The sequence below is a fragment of the Nipponia nippon genome, unplaced genomic scaffold, assembly GCF_047370975.1.
Source record: "Nipponia nippon isolate SJK-2023a ecotype South Korea unplaced genomic scaffold, ASM4737097v1 scaffold_8, whole genome shotgun sequence".
NCBI classification, from domain to species: Eukaryota; Metazoa; Chordata; class Aves; order Pelecaniformes; family Threskiornithidae; genus Nipponia; species Nipponia nippon.
This window is the reverse complement of record NW_028262402.1, coordinates 44,148,196-44,166,628: the sequence shown is the minus strand read 5'-3', so window position 1 is coordinate 44,166,628 and position 18,433 is coordinate 44,148,196. Positions and strand designations below refer to the sequence as shown.

The 18,433-nt window shown below is 37.0% G+C and overlaps 1 protein-coding gene across 15 annotated transcripts in view; it reads right to left on the bottom strand.

The window, feature by feature from the left end:
* The window catches only part of PTPRD (protein tyrosine phosphatase receptor type D), a 1,305,401-nt gene that overhangs the window by 706,234 nt on the left and 580,734 nt on the right, over nucleotides 1–18,433 (bottom strand). For 14 of the 15 annotated variants that reach the window (XM_087741431.1, XM_087741446.1, XM_087741430.1 and 11 more), the window contains one exon: nucleotides 2,232–2,267. The exons of the other annotated variant lie outside the window; for it this stretch is intronic. The gene's annotated coding sequence lies outside the window, so the exon portion shown is untranslated. The remainder of the gene's footprint in view (nucleotides 1–2,231; nucleotides 2,268–18,433) is intronic. 15 annotated transcript variants of the gene reach the window in all.

Here is an 18,433-nt window from a genome sequence, read left to right as displayed (position 1 = left end):
AATATAGCTTCTATTGGTAAAAAGTGCTTTGACATGTTATTAATAATATATGCGCTCACCTCTGCTTTCCTTCATTCCCGTATTGTTTTGTTTCATTTGTTTTACGACTGCTTTTTGTTGTAAATGCATGTCATCTTCATACTAGCATAGTATGAATCTGATAATTAAATATAACTGCCATTGTAGTAATTTAAGAAATCCAGAAGGAAGATGACCAGCTTTCCTAGTAGTTACAACTGTTCCCCAGTAACAGATCTAATGACATCAGAGATAACATGCTAGTATAATTTTTATTTTCTTAAAATATTTTACTTTAAGATGACGTTATAAAAGTGGGAGCAGCAGGATTTAAACAGTTCCATTTCAGAATATTCAAATATTTTTGATGTGCTGAAACTTATTTCCCATGAGAGAAGGATGAACAGAAGGAATCTATTCTCTTCCTATTTGTTTAGCACAGGTGTCAACCAAAGTAACAACACAGCAAATAGAAGGGATAAAATCTTGTCTACACTGAAGTAAATGGGCAAATCTCCCATTGACTTTAACGGGTCAGGGTTTTTCTAGAATTGTTTTTAAAATCACAGTTGCCAGCGTGTGAGACACCACTGAAGAGTCTACTTTCTCCTCTAGTGTGAGATGAAGGCAGATTGGATGTACATGGTAGTCAGAGCAGAACATTGAACACTGCCACTTCGTGCCAAAGTTAATATGCTGTACAGTGCAGAGCTCTTCCAACCAAAAACAATGCATAATTTGCTTCTTTCATTTGACATTGTCTCATAAATAAAAGATAAGAGGATGATGAATTATAGTTTGTAAACACTAGAGCCAAATAATCATCATTGATTGCTAATAAACTATAATGAAAACTGATTCATACAAACCAGAGGTTGTACTGCAGCAATAAATATCTAGGAGGTCACTGTACATTTATAACAATTGTTATGCTGGTTCTTTGAATATTAATTTCTATTTGCATACCTGTTGGCTAGAAACCAATGGGAAAATATTTCTTCAAAAGGTTGAAACAAATCAGCCTGTCAACAACTCACTTTTCTGCCATATTTCAAGTTCAAAACATTTCTACTTTGCCATGATAAATAAACCTGCTTGACAAATGCAGAAGACTAAAAGTTAAAATTAAATATATTGTTATAAAAACTTAAAAACGTATCGTGATATCCATTTAAAACAGGTATTACATCAACACTGAGAAACTCTGCTTTTTTCCTTCATATTGATCACTTTCAGAAAGCTATTTCAGCATTTTTGCAAGGTAATTCTAGTGATACTGGTATTAGAAGTTCCATAGAATGGTACAGTTTCTGGCAGCTATGAAGGGTGAGTGTAGCATTGTCAAAGCTGTTGAAGCAAGGTGTGCGCACACCTAATTACTACAGCTGATCCAAATTCTACAGTAATTACAGTATTAGAATCAATGAGAACATGGCGGCACACAACCTAAGAATTCTCTGGCAGTACAAAGATAAGTACAATTGCTGTTCACAGCTTTGTCTAAGCCTTTTAAGACAGTCTCCAAGATTCTGCTATGTAAGTAGCAAAAGATCAGCTTTCAGACTCCTTTTTTAATTCCCAACACAATAGTTGCACATTTTGTGGCTGGCTGGAGTTATTTGTGTTTGCCAGTCTTTGAGGAATGGACAGAGGTAAAGAGAGAGGACATAATACACAGAAAAATTTTCCTCTTCCGTACTTGAGGAAAAGAGATCCAGCTGATGAAATTCAAAGCTAGAGGTTTGTTATTTTTCTATTACATTTTTTAAAAATGACAAGGCCCTGATTACCTTCTCTTTCTCAACTCCAACATTTCATCTTTTCCAGGACCTACCAGTCCAGTGCAGTTTACAATGGGTGACCAAAACCCCAGAGGCACATGTTCCCTTCTCCTTATCTTTGGAACTTTCTGTGTTCCCTTGAGTCTACCCTTCTAGGATGGCCAGGATACATAAGGTAAAATCACAGACTACCAAGAATACATATGATTCAGCTTAAATTCTAGTAGTTTTCCATTTGTGTAGACTAGTCTGAAAAATTAATATGACCTGTCACAATCAAGCCTATTAGGACCATATGTGTTTCCAAAATCTTGAATGTTACACTGCAATAAAAAAAACAACTCCCTGCTCACCCCCCACCAAAACCTCCCGAAAGGAATGGAGGTTCATTTCACATTTATAATCAATGCAACTGTCATAGCAAAAAAATACCTTGTATTCCCCAGCTTACTTGCAAACCAACAGGACCTGCAATGTAAGAAAAAAAAAGTCTGCACAATTAGCCATTGAATACATATATATATACACACAAACGTATACAAACATAATATTCTTTTAGAACTAATATGTGTGCTTTCTGATAGTGTAAACACAGGTATAAAAGCATGTGAGTGAGCAGTGAAGTATTTCCATCTTCATGTCCTGAAAAACATTCACAAATTATAGCAAGTAGCATGTTGACGTTAAACATATATTGTCAGATTCAGCTAATTACCCAGTCTTTTTAGGCTGGCAGTGAATAACCTCCCTTTCTGAGAGCCAGTGAATGTTTTAGAAGTCAAACTACATTGGTTTTCATTTTGTAATATGTTTGAAAATATTACTGTAAAATGTAAATGTCTTGAGTTATAGCTATCTTAAATGGAAAAAAAAAATGCCCTCCCCACATAAAAAGTAACAACAAAGTGTCATGTCTGTGAAGCTTATATTTTTTCCTGGCCTAGACAAGTCCTAATCACAGAAGAAAAACACTCTGTACTGCGTCCTGGGGGAGTACAGAAGGAAAAAAGAGGTGAAGATCTTAAAAAACAGGGAAAGCATACTCTTTCTTACCCAAAAGAGCTCATGTTCCACTTACACCTTTCATAAAGTGAGCTTATTTTAAAGTTTCTTTTTTTTTTTTTTTCAGCTCAAACCATGCGTGAGTTCAATCTCTGTGTGAGAAATCAAACTTTCCAAATTTCAAACAAATATGATGATCATAAGAATTCTAAACATAACATTCAAAACTATGTATTCATATCAGTCCCTCTAAGAGGTCTACAGTATTTAATTTCCACTTTCTAATTTTAACAATGACAATATTTGCATTATAAAACTGATAAAAAGAACTTTTCTGAACCTGAAGTAGTAGCATCAGAAATAAAAGCCTCTCTTTACTGATGGAAATTGAGTTGCCTGCAACAAGACTCATTATGACCTCAAATTAGTGATCACGTTTCCTATACAGCAGACTGATTATCATCATCTAAAACAACAAGATACTCAGTCCCTGATTTGTTTCCCATTACACAGCAATACAGAGAATGTCTAAAGGCTTTTCAAGATATAGAGTGAAATACAAAATTCAGCAAGGAACTAAAACTTCCATAAAACAAAGTATATGACATCTACTGATAAAAAGTGCCAGGGTCTGTCTTAGTACAATAAATTCAATAGATGTGATCCAGCATTTTTTCTTCTGCCTCCCTGTGCAAGACCCAGGGAAATGTCTCCTAAAACATATTGGTATTTGCAGAATATATTACAGATATCACACACACACAGAAGGAAAAAAAAAAAAAAAAAAGCCACATCCATGAGTTAGACCATGGAAAAGAGAACTATTCTCTAGAACCTTCATTGCAAAACACAGAGAAATAAAGCCAAAGTGTTAAATACTTAATAAATAACATTACATTGGGGGGGAAATATCTAGCCATTATGCCGTTTCCAGGCAATTTTAATTTAACAGTGCCATTAACATCTTTATCAGATTCATCAGTTTTAAGCAAGAAGACCAAAGAGCAAAGATATAATGTAAGGACCTTAACGGTGTCACAGTGCCAAAATTCTAGATAAAAACAGGGTGTGCAGAGTTTATTATGACTTTCCCATAGACTATGTCCATTGTGTTATTTAAGTCTCTTATTCTTCACCTAGGCAATAAAAAGACACTTGGTATATGAGGCAGGTCAGAAGAGTACCAGCAATACAGACAGAAAGAACTGCAGAGGTCTGTAATTCTTACAAGTCCTTTGTCCATGGATTACGTTGGGTTGTTTTGACTATCAGTTACAGAATTATTTCATTCTCCTTTAGAGAGCAGGATAGAAAACAAAGTGTTGACTATAAAATAAGAAATGAAAAAATCCATATAGATGACCTTTAGAGGTCTACATAAAGGATGCTTGCCTTCAGTGTTGCCTGATTTTAGGAATACTTATACCTCAGACCTATAAACTATTAGCTAATACACACTATTTTCATGTGCACACACATACCCACACACACAGCATCCAAGGCAACTGTGATTTACTGCTCAGAATCAGTATCTGAATGCATGTAAAATGTATGCATACAGACAGAGCCAGAAAGATTTTCCATGAGCTTAGTAACACAGTACAGTACATACCCAATAGCTAGAGAATGAACTATAAATCTCATAACGTGTACTTGTGTTAGTTATGAAAGTCATTTTCTCATGCAGTCCACATCAGAAACGTACAGGCAAAGAAAATGAAAGCTTCTGGAAAGAAAAAGCCTCATGTAAGTGACACTTCATTGAACAGTCAGTGGGAAATCACAACTCCACAACATCTGCTTCAACTCTACAAATAAAATTAATTTAAATCAAGTACATAAATAACTTGCTATGCACATATCAATGTAATCAATAAGTAACAGACTCCTAATCACAACTGCCATTAAGATTTGTAGTGAAAGGTAAGAATAAAGTGATAATTGCAATCAGAAAACGTGCTGTGTAGAAATAAATTACAGTGGATTTTAAACAGTGTTAAAGAAAAGAAATGTTCAGCTGATGTTTACTGTAGCATATGAAAAGCCCCTAAAACATGAGGCCAGACTACATCTGCCTCTCCTTATCCTTCATCACTGCTTTTCTGAACTGTGAAACTCAATTTCTTTTCCCTTGCTGACCTTGTTTATAGCTTGAAACAAATGTAGACCTAAACCTACCATCAGTTTCAGATAGTCTCTGAAAGAGAAAACAAACTCTAAAGACATCTAAATCTTTTTTATTGCATGCTACCATATAATCACTTATAGTTCTGCCCTAGAGTATGTTTTCTTGCAACTTTTCAAACTTCTTTTTCTTGCACACAACTTCTCTATTCACTCTTTTGATCTATTTTGACTTTTGAAAGAGCTTTCTTCACTCCATAAGAACATCCTCGTTGCTTGTTTCTTTTTGTCTTCTTTGCACACAAAGTCCACAGTATTGATTCCCTTTGGGTTTTTGATACTCCTTTTTCTGTCTCCCCTCCCCATACTCCTCTCAGATTTATGCTTCTAGCCTCTAGCTGAAAAGATTAACACATGCTCCTACTCTTTCCCAAAGTCACTTTTCCCTTCCTTTCTTCTTCTGGTATTTCTCTTTCACTTCTGTGATGGAGTGTGGACTTGTGGTATTCTTAAAGGGTATTCTGTAGCAGAAATCCATCATGAGTGAAAAAAAAGAAAATGGGCAAGATCTTAAAGTTTCAGGAGATGCAATACTATACCTAACTGACTGCCAGTTTTTGCTTGTCTTCCTCCTATTCTCTACCCCGATTTCATCTTTGGTGAGTAAATCAATTGCCACTTTTCTTTTCCTCCTCTCAGTCTCTCATTTTACTGCTGATTTTCTTCTCTCTGTGGCCTTTTGTCTCCTTCCTGCTCTAGACACTGCTGTTTCTTCTGTATTAGCCCTCATTTTTCTTTGTTCTGCCAAATCATAATCCACATCTTTAATTTCCTGTATCTCAGAAATTACAAGGTTGTCACTGGTGTTATTTAATTCACTGTTTTTCTTAATGATCATGACTGTCTTTTCTTGAATTCCTTCCCTACCCTGTCCTTCACTAGGATAGCAATAGAGGGTAACAGAGGAAAGGCAATGATGGAAATGAACCTTTGCCAGTAGTCATCCTTTATTAATGACAGGGAAAGTAAGCAGCCTTCCACTTCCTCCCCAGCCCAGCCCAAATTTAGGTTTCCTCAGTTTTCTGTTCTTATGTAACAGCAATACAGGAAGGCTATTTTAAGTACATGGCTTATTCAGAATTGCATGTATCTCAATACCAAGATGATGTTACATGCAGACAGTTATTTGCCAGTTGAGTACCTTTCCAAAATCATAGGGCTCATGGAAATAGTAAACCGTCATTTCAGAAAAGTAGTTCTGCTCACCAGAAGTTACTTCAAATGTCAATGGCATGTTTTTTATGCACGCTAAATTCTTAAAGCAGCTCAGGGAATTCTGATTCCAACAGCGAACAGGATAAGTTCCTCTAATGATTTCTGCTTGAAAAGATAGTGACTTGTGACATAATCAATTGGGGTAAAATTCTTCCCTTGGTGACTTATCACTCAGGGACGCTAATGACTTCAGTAGAAAACATGGCTGAGCATCCTAGGGTACAATTTGCTTCCTACTGTTTTTGTGTTTACTGAGACTGAAGATTACTCTAGGGAGGATACTGTATGTGCAGCAGAGAAACTAATTATGTCTGAAAAAGATGTTGATGGATCAAGAATAAATAAACAAATAATTGCACGCATATTCAAATAAAGAGCTTAAGCTAACATAAATATATACATACATAGTTCAACAGTATAAAAACTGTAGCATGTATGCTAGAATCAACTCATACGCTATCATCATTAACACGGCATCTGCTAGAAACTTTAATGCTCCCAGCAGCTTGCAACATGTTTGTAGTTCCTGAACACCAAATCTCAGATTTAGGAAAGAGACAAGCTGTGACACTGAGTCAAGAAGTGTGAGACAAAGGTAATGAAGAGAAGGAAACACTTTTAGCAGACTGAATACATCACCACAGTCTTGATGCAAGGGTATGACCCCTAAATATCACTTGGTGCAGATGAACAGCTTTCACTATATGACATCATGGGCCTAAAAATTACCAACATATTTTGATTTTCTTTTTCCTTGCAGGAAAAAGTTTGTATTGTAAATTAGTAAAAAATTTTTCATTTATGAATGAAGTAATACCCTCACTGATTTCCGTCAACATAAAACATAAGTATTTGTAAATTATACCCGTATAGCTTCTCTAACCTTATGCATAAATGAAAATCTATTACACACATTTAACAGCTATAGATGGATTCTCTGCCAGCTAAAACATTTCAAAATAGGAAAACTCAAACACACTAGACAGTTACTTGTTAAAAAAAAAAACAAACAAAAATGAAAGCAACCCTCCCAATCCACCCCACTCCCCAACCAACAACAAAAAAAAATGAACAAAGTGTAGTGAGAGGCTTTCTTATTCCAGTGAGGAGCAAGCGTATTCTAAAGCTCCTAATCTGTTCTGACTCACCACAACTATGTATATATAAAAAAACCTGCAGGTGACCTCACTATCAAAAAGAACAAAGGAAGAGACAGGGAGACACAGAAATGGAACAAAATGTAAAATGTGAATGCCACAATTATTTACATCATTACATCATCTGAGACAAATATAGAATCTTACTCAGTATACATTATGAAAGTAGATGTAATTTCCTTGAAATTTTGTATTAGCCTAAAAAGTCAAGAAATGTACTGGTAAATTCTTATTTCTGTAGGTCAAAAATGAAAAATTTTCAACAAATTCTCTGTTCAGACTTTGCTGGTTAGCTTTAAATACCTTGATTTGGCAAATTATAATTTTTTTTTTAAATAATAATGCAAGGTAATATGCATAAATATATTGCACAAAGAATTATTATACATATACACACCAAACATATATTATACATACATAGCATGCACAATTATGTAACACAACCTTATGCGGGTTTTTAGCTTTCTTTTGGTTTTCTTTTACCTTAGTTAACCTTCAATGAGTGGGAAATGATAATAAATCACAACTTTTGCTTGCTTGGTCCAGAATTTTGATTCCAACCTCTGTCAAGCATCATCCCTCAAATAAACTGTTAAAGGAATTGTTTGCAATCAGTCAGTCATAAAGTAAGAGTTTTCAATGGTGTACAAAAACATAGGTATTTTTCTCCAGAAGTCCTAAAACACATTCCAGAGAGATGCATCATTAGCAGCGGCATCAGAAGAGAGATTTTGTTGTGTGGAATGCAGAGATCACACATTAAGGAAGCAGACTGAGAGGCAAATACATAATAGGTAACCATGGGGATTCAAAATTATCATGAGGTAATATATAATTATGAGATAACTATGAGGTACTACACTCATGACCCTTTTCTTCAATCAGGAAAATCTGGCCTACCAAGGGAACTATCTTTAGGAACCCTACATAATCTTTTTATGCTAGTGTTATTTTGTGCCATACACATGCCCTAAATAGTAGTTCTTAGAATATATACGGACCATTACTAGTATGAGAAGGAAAGTCTTTTCAAACAAGTTGGCCAGTGTAACCCTGCTCTACCAGGCTGCTGTGCATAATGTATGCACTTCTGTTTTGGCACTGCAGTAGTGTTATAAATATCCTTCTGCTGCTGATGCTCACTAGTAATGAAAAGTCAAATCACTGAGGAATCAAGTTTTTTACATCAATTTTCCCACCCCGTATGTCAGTAAAGACAGAAGCTTAGTACATTGTGTCGGGTGCAGCTGCCTAGGTGCTGGCAGGGAGGGGTTGCAGGGAAGCAGAGATTTTCCTGCAGTGGGCAGAGAGGAGCCCACACAGGAGCAGGTTTTCTGGTGTGTGAGGGACCAGTCCTGGTGCAGAGGAAAAGTGTGAGGAGGAAGGAGAGACAGAGAGGAACTGTTATGAACTGACTGTAACATCCATTCTCCATCCCCCTGCACCACTCAGAGGGGAGCAGGTAGAGGAGTCAGGAGTTAAGTTGAGCCTGGGAAGAAGGAGGGAGTGAGGGCGAAGGTGTTTTTAGCTTTGTCTTTGTTTCTCACCATCTCACTTTTTTTTTTTTTTAACTGGCTGTAAGTTAAATTAATTTTCCCCAAGTTTAGTCTGTGCTGCCTTTGAAGGTAATTGGTAAGTGACCTTCCTGTCCTTGAGCCAACCCATGAGCTTTTCCATCTCAATTTCTCCGCCTGCCCTGTTAAGAAGGGAGAGTGAGAGAGCAGCTGGGTGGGTGTCCAGCAGCTGGCAAAGATCAACCCACCACATATGTGTTCAATGCATATGGGTGCATTATATGGATTTCATCGATACAACTTCCATAAGAAATAATATATCTCAGGACTGGGAGAGCTTTTAAGTGTTAGCTGCCCACCAAATTGTAATTATTTTTTGGTAAAATCTCCTAGAAGGTCATATTTCATGCTTAAAATGGCTCTGTCAGAAAGTGAAAAAAAAGATTATGCTGGGTTGAAACTTTCAATCAGACCATATCTATAGAAAACCAAAATTGTCCTTCATTAGATAAAAGCGTGCACTTCAAATTGTAATGAATAAACATTATCTACTGAAGAACAGTTATTGAAGAATATCTGTACATACAACTTGCTTTTTGATCCAAAAGGGAATTGTATCTTACTTCCACACACCCAAATCACACACCTTGAAATATACGTATGTATGTTGAAGGATATTATGCTGGAACATTTCTAAGGTGACAACTTTTGCTTAAGTCATGAAATGCTGCATTGAAAAATATGGAAGTGCTTTAAAAGCAAACAAACAAACAAACAAACACGAAACCAAATCACTGAAAGCTAAAAACTAATACAAACCACCTGTTATGGGTATGGAATAAGATTAACAAATAAAACTAAGCCAGAAATATCAGAAAATGCTGTAGAACAATAGCAATAATAAAAAAAAAAAAGACCAAACCCCAAATATTTACTTGAAAAGGAAGGAAAGAAGCAAGTTCAATATGTATAAGTACTAGTATAAATACTGCTTACTAAGTTGCTAGGCGATGGCTGTCAAGCTCAGAATCTGCCAATCAAATAATAGTGCGTTCAGAAAAGTATATTGAAGAAAAGTGAAACCATGGATTCAGTGTTGCTTTACAGGAGAATGAACAAAACAAAAGGCTAACAGAAAATGAGCCTTCATTACTCATTAAAAATCTTCAGTCATGTCCATTTCTCTTTCCATCAGGTCAACTCTGACTGTCAAATATTGTATGTTTATTTTTTATAAAATCACTGATACATCCTGAAATAGGCAACACCAATACAGCACAAAAAGTGTTTGGATTTTCAAAGTGATAAAGGCATTTTGTTGATTTATACAATGGCAATTTTATCTTCAGGGTCCCTGGATACCTGGTGAACTTCAGACTAGTTTTCATGGAAGCAATACATTGTACTGGGTGGGGAGCAATGTGTATAAACCTCTCTCTCAATTTCAGCTGTGAGAGAAAGAAGAGGATGCATCCTCATACTTAATTCTTTCAAAAGAGTTTTAAAAATATTTCATTGTTAAAGAAACTGATATCTGATTAGGGATAATATGAATATTTTATTCAGAAAACTTATGAATGGATATGACTAACAGTTCATCACTTGACAGCTGGGTAAGATTAATTTAGTGAAGACTAACTTTGTTAACCAGGGAGACATTTGCAATGATTTTGGTATTTCAGTTAGCTTTAGCCACTTTTGAAATCTTTACTGTCAGAGAACTTCCAAAACTTAAGGCTGGCTGGGGTCTTGTGTAAAGAACATAGCTTTGGTTTTATTTTTGTTGGAAAGCTCACAGAACAATTAAGAACACAACAGATATATAATGTGTTTTTAAGTTGGTTTTTTTAATAAAAAATAATCACTATTTTAATTTTACTCTAGGCATAGCTACGTTATTTTCTTCATGTTTTCACAATCCTGTTGATGAAATGAGTGTGAACACCCTGTGTAATTACAATGAATGATTAAGTCCCTAACTATTTATGAGCTTTCTACTCAGGGAATAGGAAGAAGTACTTACATAAAGAAAAAAAAAATTAAAAATATTCTATAGACCAAAGTACTGTTTACTAATGAAATCTACATTACAAAACAAAAACATAAAAAAAAGAAAACCAAGAAAAAACTAACACTGAATCATCCTTTATTTGTGCTTCACTTTTAATAACATGCTAATGGTAATATCAAACTTTTTTATGGTGGAAATGCTTTAATGTGACAAAACTGCTTACACACACAAGGGGTGTTACAGGTTTACTGTATTAGATAAAGTTTCTAATACATTTGCTTTTAGGTAATTTATTGAACAACTCAGTACTTGTTTCTGACTGAAGCATAGATAATCTTACGCTGCGTTTCAGCACAAAAAATATAGGTCTTACTGGTTGTTTTTCTTCCCTAATGATCCTAATCATTAACTCAAAATAGAATTCTTTGTTACATCTGTGCTGTAGAAGTATATTGGAAATATAATGGGAAATTTGAAGTGAAATTTAAAGTAATGCATGTTTTCTAATGTAAATTAATTGGAGGAAATAAGAAAAAAATCCAGTCACACTAAAGCAGAAATCAAAATAAATAACAAATAATGAATTAATACCTACCCTATACCCATATTAGATTACATCCCTATCAACTTACAGTAAAAGGAAAACCTCTACAATTACTCCTCTGGGCAATTACTTTGCTAAATATAAAAATGATCAATGCATAATAGTATTCCTCAAGGAATTTGATTGTTCAAGGCACTACTTTAACTGTATTGAATGTTCATTGAAGAGAATTAAGTGTAAATTTTAGGTCTACCTGGTTAAAAATTCAATTGAGTGGATTCTGAGGACAATTTGGTTCAAAGCATAGTGAATTTTAGAACAAAAACTGGAGTTTTGAAAAACATATAGGACAATACAGTGATGTACAAATGTTTGAATATCTGATTATCAATTTAGCAGTTTGCTTTTTTAGAGTAATTCTACTAAATACTTTGTAAAACTGCTATACTGACCTTAGAAATGTGTTTTTTAAGGTTGCTTACGTAGTCTAGGGCATATGAAATGATAAATTGCTATAGATCTGATTGTATTCTCGTTATATTGCTTCTTTTAGAAAATAGAAATCTAATGATAAGTTCTCTGTATTGTGAAATCTTACAGCATGAAATTACAATTCATTTCTTGCAGAAAGGGTTGGATGTGCATTCATATTAAATACAACAGTATAGTTTGACACTTTTTACTCAGTTGCTTATTCAGTCTGTGATAATGTAAATTGTAAATCATCATGCCTTAGGATTTTGTAGAAAATAATATTGCATACATGTCCATAAAATGAGAATGGCATTCTAGGACCTATTTAAGTTATGAACATTCTTTTAAACAGACTTGAGTTCTGAGACAAATAGCCTAACTTTCAGTGCATGCCAAACATCTACAATAACACTCATTTGTGTATGGTCATGCAAGCCACAGCTGGGCTCCAAAAATTTTTAATAAAAGATACCCATGATTTTAATTTTACTGTAGACATAGCTGATCATTGTTTTTAAATGTACATAGCCCTTTGGGCTTCCAGAAGGTTAAAATCACTGGGGTGGGGCACGGATATTAAGTCACTAGGGAAACTGGTTTGACACTCTTATTCCTTGCCACTTCAATTATTTGCTTGGTTACTAGCACTATGAACAGGGAATGTAACACCCCAGGGACTTATTCCTAGATGCAAGGTAACATCCTTTTGCTGTGTACATCGTTCAGCACAGAAAAATACAGAAGTGAAATGGATGAGGTACAAGAGTAAAACAGCAACTTCCGTGTGAGAGAGGCAGAAAAATCTATTTAGGGAAAATGCAGATTGAAAGGAAGCTTATTGATGGCACCTCAGTCACACCTTGGAAGTGTGCTTTCCAGTGCTAGTGATGGTATCTCCAGTATAATCCTGGATTCACTAAAGCTCTTTTGGCAAGTAATGTGAAAATTTATACTACACATAACATTAAATATTTCTACCATATGCTGATTATGCAAATTCTGAGTGTCCTGGTGGACAGTAAGCTGAACATGAATCCACAGTGCACCCTTGCAGCTACGATGGGAAACTGTGTCCTAGGTTGCATCAGCGAGATTACAGACAGCATATTAAGGGATGTGATAATGCTGCTTTATTAAGCACTTCACAGAACTGCAGAGTGGCTGAGGCTGGTTGGCACCTCTGGAGACCGTCTAGTGCAACTCCCTGTTCAGAACAGGGTTAGTTAAAACAAGTTGCTCAGGGTGTATTTCAGGCACGTTTTAATATCTATGAGGATAGAGACTCCACAGCCTCTCTGGGCAACCTCTGCCTGTTTTCGACCACCTTCACAGGAAAAAATATTTTTCTTATGTTCAGATGGAATTTCAAATCTTTCAGGTTTTGCCCGTTGCCTCTTGCACTGGGCACCACTGAAAAGAGTCTGGCTTCATCTTATTTACGCTCTCCCACTCAGGTATTTATACACATGGATAACTTCTCCCCTGAGATTTCTCTTGTCCAGACTGAACAGTTCCAGTCCTTTCAGCCTCTCTTCATATGACAGATGCTCCCACCCCTTAGTGATTTACTAGTCCACAGGTGGAATATTCTGTGCAGTTTTGGCCTTACAGTTTAAGACTTTGAAATATCTAAGAGAGTCCAGCAGCTAATGAGGTCCTTCAGGGATTGGAGAACATGACATCTGAAGACATAGGGTTTGTTCAGCCTAGAAAAGAGGCAGCCTTGATGGAAATCTAACTACAGTCAACCAGTACCTAAATGGTAGTTATGGAGAAAACGAATGTACTTTCTTCGCATGGTGGCAAGGGTTAACAAACACAAGAAAAACATCTTAATTGGGAGAGCAATTAAGCATTGGAAAAGGTTGCACAGAAAAGTGGTGGAATTTCCCTTCACTGGAAATTTTCAGAAAGCGGCTTGACAATGCCCTCAATGACCTAATCTAAGGCCCTACTTTCAACTGGAGGTTTGACTAAATGGTCTCCAGATATCTCTTCCAATCTAGACTTTTCTGTAATTCTATAATTTAATTAGAAAATTTCTTGTTATGATTATTCAAATGATAGATGTGAACTTAATGAGTTGAGTTTGCCACCAACTGTAGAACAATTTCCTTCTCTGCAGCTGCCCCAATTGTTATGAAATGACTTGCATTATCTGTTCTGGTACTAACTGTGCTGACTATTTTTATAGTTACAAAGCATTTCTCATTACAAATCATATAAATGATTGCCTGCAATTTAAAAAAAAAAAAAAAAGAAAAAAGGGAAGAAATTGGGCTAAATTCTTTTTTATTTTTTCTGTTTTCCTCAGTATCTTTTGAGGGGAGAATAATTCTAGTCAACGTAATTCAATTGTTCTAGAAAACAGAATAAGTGGATTAAGTATTTTTTACTTATATTGAAACATTCAGATGATCTGAATCTGAAAGTGTGCTCAAGCAAACCAGGCTGAAGGACATTAAAGCCAGTCTGTATGGCAGGGACGTGACTTTTCTTGGTGTTACTTAACTACCTAAATTTGGATAGTTTCTAACTTTTGAACAAAAAGTTCTGTGATAATCAAAGATTACTTCAATTTTAGCAGAAAATTGTTTAGCAAGCTTATTCCCCACTTAATCAATCTTATATTTCATTTTTGTCATGCTCTTAAACTGGCCAAATCTATTACAAAAAAGTTTGTTTAGCTTTATTATTGAGAACTTTAGCTTGTGCCTTGCATAGTTTTCAAAGTACAGTTGTTGCTCTAGTTATTGTATCAGGCATTTTTCCACACAAAATGACGTGAACATTTCAAACCTCATGTAGTCAGCTGTTGTTAAGAACAAACTTCAGAAAAGAGAGTAGGAAGGGCACTGGGCACTTCTCTGGTCTGGAACACTAACGAGGTGAGTATATCTGTTGGTTTACATAGATTCTCTTTTTTTTTAATTCATTATTGTATGATGGATATAGGAGCATATGTTCTTGTGCAATTAAGTCAGCAAGCAACTGCTGACATCTATTTTACACTTTTCAGTACCATTCAGAAATACTAGCTTGGGTCTTGAAATCAGCAAGATGGCATCTAAATGGTGTCACATGAATTAATAAGTCCTTCTTTATTGTTCATCTTTTGTAAAGTTTGCATAATAAGTTAAAATTTGTAGAGTTGATGTAGTAAAAGTTGTTATACACAGCACATTTGGAGAAAATTATGATTCTATAGATAGGTTTTGATGCCATTAATTTTGGGGAGGAGGAAGGCTTTTCTGAAAAGCTGAATGCTTCATATGAAGTACAGGTATGTTTTGTTTTGTTTTGTTTTGTTTTGTTTTGTTTTGTTTTGTTTTGTTTTGTTTTGTTTTGTTTTGTTTTGAATAGAATAGAATAGAATAGAATAGAATAGAATAGAATAGAATAGAATAGAATAGAATAGAATAGAATAGAATAGAATAGAATAGAATAGAATAGAATATTTCAGTGGGAAGGGACCTACAACAATGTAGTCCAACTGCCTAACCAATTCAGGGCTGATCAAAAATTAAAGAATGTTATTAAGGGCATTGTCTGAATGCCTCTTAAACACTAACAGCCATGGGACATTCTCGAAGTTTGCAGGAGATAACTTCTTGTCACAAGTACTCAGTGAGCCAACTAGGAAAGATGCCTTCCTAGACTTCTTACTTTTTAGGAAGTAAACATCTTAATTCATTTACAGTCTTTAAAGACAGATTTGCACTTTTGAAAATTTACCCTTCTGCTGAGGCACAATAAACATAATGAAGTGTCAAGATGTGACAAAACTGATATAACTGCAGAAAATTCTCAGATTCCAAACTGAACAGAGATTTAAAGGAGAATTATCTGTATTTTCATACACAGGAGCCTGCTAAATGGATGTTCCATTTCTAAAGTTATCATTCTTTGGGAAAGAAAAATCACAAATCAAATTAGGAGTTGTAAAAAACAAATTCAGTTTTAAATTCAGTTTTTCAGGAACAAGCAGAACAAATAAAAGATTTGTAAACAAATCTGCCCTATCTGCTTGCTCCTTCCTGAATCAGCCTTTTCTTTTAGTCTCTCTTTCCAGCTTATTGGTTTACAGTGCCTTCCTGGACTGAACAAATACCAGAAAATCCATTTTGTGTCTGTAGGAAACTCTACTTATCATCAGCTCAACAGCATGACTCTTCACTCACTGTTTGTCTCAGATGACACTGCTATTGTTGTTATGGATTCCTCCTTTACTGGATCTTAACACATTTTGCATACCCTGTGCTATTTTCCAGGACCTTTCTTCCCTCCTTCCCACAAAATACACATCACTCTATAGAAGGCACAGTCTTCCATAGATGCACATGGAGCTCCTGAGAAAACTCAAGACTAGAAAATGCAACATACTGGTGGAAGCGGGGATTGGTGATCCAGGAAGAACACAGAGACATTGTCCAAGAATGCAGGAATGGGGTTAATAAAGCCAAAGCCCACCTAGAGTAGCATCTGGTAAAGGATGTGAAGGGAAAAATGATTTCTACGGGTACACCAGAAGCAGAAGGTAGACAAAGAAAAATGCAGGCCCACTGCTGAACAAAACAAGGGACCAGATAACAAAGGACACTGAAAGGACTGAAACACTCAATGCCTTCTTTGCCTTGATCTCAAAGGTTAAGACTCAGGTACCTGAGACCAGCAGGCAAGTCTGGAGGAAGAAATACCTACACTCGGTAGAGTAGGAAAGACCAGGTTAAGGATCATTTAAACAAACTGGACATACCCAAGTTCATGGGACTTGATGGGTTGTACCAACCAGTGCCGAGGAGCTGGTTCATGTCATCGTCAGACCACTCTGAATTTATCTTGCGAGTCTGTGTCGACTGGGAGAGGTCTCTGAAGACTAGAAGAATGTAAAGATCACTCTATTCAAGAACAGAAAAGAGGAGGATCTGGGGAACTACAGGCCAGTCAGCCTTTCCTTGATCACTGGGAAAGTAATAGAGGAAGTACTTCTGAAAACCATTTCCAAACATAGAATCATAGAATCATAGAATCGTTAAGGTTGGAAAAGACCCTTAAGATCATCAAGTCCAACCGTCAACCTAGCACTGCCAAGTCCACCACTAAACCATGTCCTCGAGCACCACTTCTACCCACCTTTTAAATACCTCCAGGGATGGAGACTCAACCACTTCCCTGGGCAGCCTCTTCCAATGTCTGACTACCCTTTCGGTGAAGAAGCTTTTCCCAATATCCAAACTAAACTTCCCCTGGCGCAGCTTGAGGCCATTTCCTTTTCTCCTACCACTTGCTACATGGAGTAAGAGACCGACCCCCACCTCACTACACCCTCCTTTCAGGTAGTTGTAGAGAGCAATAAAGTCACCCGTCAGCCTCCTCTTCTCCAAACTAAACAAACCCAGCTCCCTTAGACGCCCCTCATAAAAATTTTTCTCTAGACCCTTCACCAGCTTTGTTGCCCTTTGAACGTGCTCTAGCACCTGGATGTCCTTCTTGTAGTGAGGGGCCCAAAACTGGACACAGTACTCGAGGTGCGGTCTCACCAGTGCCAAGTACAGGGGCACTATCACCTCCCTAGTCCTGATGGCCACGCTATTCCTGCTACAAGCCAGGATGACATTGACCTTCTTGGCCATCTGAGCACACTGCTGGCTCATATTCAGCTGGCTGTTGACCAACACCCCTAGGTCCTTTTCCGCCAGGCAGTTCTCCAGCCGCTCCTCCCCCGGCCTGTAGCATTGCATGGGGTTGTTCTGACTGAAGTGCAGGACCTGGCACTTAGCCTTGTTGAACCTCATACAGTTGGCCTCAGCCCAACGATCCAGCCTGTCCAGGTCCCTCTGTAGGGCCTTCCTACCCTCCAGCAGATTGACACTTCCACCGAACTTGGTGTCATCTGCAAACTTAGTGAGGGTGCACTCAATCCGCTCATCCAGATCATCAGTGAAGATATTGAACAGGACCGGCCCCAGTACTGAGCCCTGGGGAACACCACTTGTGACTGGCTGCCAACTGGATTTGACTCTATTCACCACTACTCCCAGAGCTCGGCTGACCAGCCAGTTTTTTACCCAGCACACAGTGCACTTATCCAAGCCATGAGCAGCCAGCTTCTCCAGGAGAATGCTGTGGGAGACAGTGTCAAAGACCTTACTAAAGTCCAAGTAGACTATACCCACAGCCTTCCCCTCATCCACTAAGCAGGTCACCTTGTCATAGAAGGAGATCAGGTTAGTCAAGCAGGACCTCCCTTTCATAAACCCATGCTGGCTGAGCCTGATCCCCCAGTTGTCCTGCACGTGCCGCGTAATGGCATTGAAGATGATCTGCTCTATGACCTTCCCTGCACTGAGGTCAGGCTGGCAGGCCTGTAGTTCCCCAGATTCTCCTTCCAACCCTTCTTCTATATGGGTGTCACATTAGCTAACTTCCAGTCAGCTGGGACCATAGGCATTTAGGGACATGAGGGACACAAAGGCATTTAGGAGTACTCAGAATGGATATATGAAGGGGAAATCATGCTTAACCAGCTTCAT